A 4,111-nucleotide genomic window follows, 5' to 3' on the forward strand; every position below is an offset into this window, starting at 1 on the left:
CCGGCACAGACCCAAAGGCTGTTTTAAGAGCCACTCCATGCACAATAAAAGGAGCTGCAGCACTGTTTTTACACGGGCATGCTTTAAAAATAACAGTGTTTTCTTTTTTCTAGGCTGTGGCACTTAATTTTATGGTCTTGTCTCCTCTTTTTGTTACTTATTTTACTACATCGCCTGCGTGTAAACATTCCTCTTTTATAAACCCCACAAGGCTTTAAATTTCCTGCTCTGTAATTTACCGGGGCACTTTGCAAATACTGAAGGGGAGTAACAAGTGCTTTATGAACACTGGGCGGGGGAGGAGAGACAAAATTGGAGGGGCAGAGTTCAATATATTAGTTTAAGGACGGTGAGCAAAGAACATCAGGCAGAATGGCGGTTCTTACATCGCTATGACTATGCCGGACTCGAAACAGATTGGGGGGGGGAGGGGGAGAGAAGCAGGACACGGTCTGCCCGGGACGGTCCCGGGGTTAGGGAACTCTGCGCCTTAAACTCTCCCGGCTGGCTGGGTCTAGGCAAGAGCAGAAACATCCCGCAGCTCTCTGGAATTGCGTTAGCGTTGAACGTGGCTAAGGCAATCCGTTAAGGCAGCAAAACGGGGCTGCCGGTTTGCTCCAGCATTTGTTAACACCGGGAGCAAGCATATATCTCAAAAGATGGGTTTTGAGGCCGGTCTCAAAATGATGGATGACAGTGCTGAAGAGACAGAGCGCGTAAGGCTTCTTTCTCACAGCACAGAAACATACCTAAAAAGGCCATGAAACTACGTTTCAAAAGTGTTGTACACAGGAGTTCCTATCAAGTTTGTCCGGATTTGTTACCATTGATAATACAAAACTGTGGAAAAAAGGTTTTTTTCCTTTGCATTTCCTGAGGGTTTTTTTTATGGGAGGAGTATTTTTAATAAGAGTTTTATAAAAATCCTGGAGTGGAAATTTGTGTATTCTTCCAATAATAAGCATACATGTATTTGTCTTTGAACTTGCATTTCCCCAGATAGCGATTATGAGATTTTATGCAGTCAGAAAACATGCTGAGTTGCCAGACTTCTGCAGTCAGATTTCTAGGATTCTTCAGAAGATACTGGCAGGATATATGTGTGTGTATATATATGTGCATATATGTATGGAGCTTTCAACCTTCCTTATAAGGACCCACCTTTGCTTGAATTCTGAGACACGCACGCAGGAGTGACCAGCCTAATAACATCCTGAGCATTAAAATAGGAAGTTAAAAATTAGGGCTCAGATTCATAACAGAGAGTAATAGCGGTTTCTACCATAATTTTGGGAATACATTTTCCTGTCTTCTCCCCGGCTGTGAAAGGTCACAGTTGGTACCTGGGGTGTAACAGTCCTGAGTGCTGGGTAGCACTGAAGGGAGCTATTAGAAGACAGAGCTGTCACCTGTTGTCATGAGAGGCTTCTGGGCACCATTTGCGTGCTTTCTCTTAGAAGTGCTTGCTGCATTATTGACACAAGCTGTCAGAGACAGTACTCGGATGGATGAGAAAAGAAGGTGGAAAGACTCGCCGAGTGCAGCAATCAGCCCAGATTAAGGTTGGTTTGGGAGTTTCTTTCCTTTTTTTTTTTGTTTTTTTTCCCCTCTACATAAAGCCCCCCAAATGAGTTTGTTGATCTTCGTGGCCTTATTCTGAAACCAGGTTGCAATGGAAATAAAGAGCTGCCATGTTACCACGTGATGAATGGAATGGTTGTGCAGTCTACGGTGGACAGAGGAGCAAGTTTTTTTTTTATTTATTTTGCGTCTTTCAAACAGAATGTATAAGTATTTTTTAAGATTGATTTCACCTCTATTTGTTTGTATGTAAAGTAAAAATTTTTCTGAGTTCATAGTGAATCAGAATAAAAGAAACTCAAATGATGCAGGAAAAAAAACCTGACAGGTTTTGGAATTGAAGTTTTATACTATGGCATAACTAAGATTCCTCCTTGGCTTGAGAGGCAGCATGATGTGAGAGGAGACTTTTCACTTTCAGCCTGGGGAGTGAAAGAAACCTTCCAATAGGCCATAAAAGTCTTGTGTTCTCTTAAAAGTCAGATGACAAAAGCATAACCTCAGTCCTTGCTTCTACTGGTTCAGTTGACCTAGAGCACGTTAATTGTTAACCAGGAAAGAAAAAAAAAAAAGGAACTCGGTATTATTTCTAAGAAGTACCACCTTGTTAACACTGTAAGATCTTACCCAGTCCTTTTTAGCAATTTTACTAGAGAGCACTGATACAAGACCTAGGAACACAGACAAGATATTAACTACTTATCAGTCACAGCAAATAATTTCCTCATTCACTTTTGAGAGCAGATTCCAGAGCCTGGTGTCAGCGAGGGCTCCTTACAAGAGCCTGGGTGTGCACTATAAGCAGGCACCAGTGTCTGTTCCAGTAAGGTCATTTTTGTTCACCCCATGACCTCACTCTCTATTTACTTACAATTGTAACAAGTCTGAGGTTTTAGCCATTGTAACCTTCGCTAATCTCACAGAATCACAGAATGGTTTGGGTTGGAAGGGACCTTAAAGATCATTTAGCCCAGCCTCCCTGCCGTGGGCAGGGACACCTTCCACTAGACCAGGTTGCTCAAAGCTCCATCCAATCTGCCCTTGAACACTTCAACCCCTTGAAGCAGTGCCTAGCTATAAGCTTAAGTCATTTCAGTTAGTAATACACTGCCAATGTGGAACAGCAATTACAATCAGGATGGAGCCTACTGAAGTCTGAGAGTACAGCCAGACGTATAGCTAATTTTAAAATTATAATCATATAATTCCTTTCAAATTACACTTATAGGCACAGTCTCTGTGCTATTCCAGCAGGAGCACTTCCACTTTCAACTTTATAAAATTGTCACCCCTTACTCTGCAAGTGGTGATGTACAAAGAGGTGACTAGAATAGAATATTTCAGTTGGAAGGGATCTACAACGATCATCCAGTCCATCAGCAAAGTAGCTTCTCTCATTTGATCTACCGTGTCGTATTGTTGGAACCACAAAAAATAAGCCAGATGGATAAAGCTGGGTGGTGCTGGGCAGAGGGGACTGGGAAAGAGACAGAGGTGAATGGATACTGAGAAAAATTAAAATTTGTGAGTGAAAGAAAAGCATTATGTGTGTATATACATATAGAATATGTACATATATGTGTGCATATATACATTCATACCTACATAGTTACGCTATGAATATTAGTTGGATCTACCTACCACGTTTTACCTCCTCTGTAGTGTTTCTGAAACACACTCTACGAAACTTCTTGCAGTGTTCCCCAGATGCCATACTCAAATACCTGAATTTTCATTTCAGACCGATTTGGCTGGTAACATTTACAGAAGCATATCGGACAGGCCAGAATCCATTATCAAGGGCAGAGGAAAAGATGCTGTGACAACGAAGCAGCAAAGTCCATAGGAATCTGAATGTTTTATTTGTAAATGAATAGAAAAGGTGACTTCTCTGAGATACTAAAAGAGGCAGTCTGCAAGACTTGACACAACCACAGAAATGAAGTGAACTAAAGGCCCACTGTAATTTCCTGACTACAAAACTTTATTGAATCAACTAAATTCTAATAAATGTTGACCTTCTGATCCCATGTGTATTCCGCTACTGACTCCACCTTTTTTTTATCACCAAACACAAAACGCTTGCCCTCAGTTCTCAAAACTACATAAGCATATTTCCTACAGGCCTCTCATCGGTTACAAAGCTGCCAAGGCTTGACAGCCACTTCTTTCCCCGACCTGTTTTCGTCCCAAACAAAAGCCAGGAAACTTTCCCCTGTGCAGGTGCTCTTTGTTTATTTGGAAAACGGGAGGGGGGACTTCCCAGGAACATCCACAAGACTCTCTTTGTTTTTTCCAAGCTCTCCTTTGTCCTCTACTCCAGCCTTTCCTCGAAGTCATAAAGCAAGCAATGAAAATTGAGAATATAAGTCACTATTGATTATCCCATTTTTAACCCTTGCATCAGGCTTAGATAACACTTTTGTTTTATTCATCTCATACTGAGAGGTAAGGCTCTCAGACATTGTTGTGGTTTAACCCCAGCCGGCAACTGAGCACCACACAGCCACTTGCTCGCTCCCCGCCCCCA

This window comes from Pygoscelis adeliae, unplaced genomic scaffold, assembly GCF_000699105.1.
Source record: "Pygoscelis adeliae isolate BGI_AS28 unplaced genomic scaffold, ASM69910v1 Scaffold60, whole genome shotgun sequence".
Classification (NCBI taxonomy): domain Eukaryota; kingdom Metazoa; phylum Chordata; class Aves; order Sphenisciformes; family Spheniscidae; genus Pygoscelis; species Pygoscelis adeliae.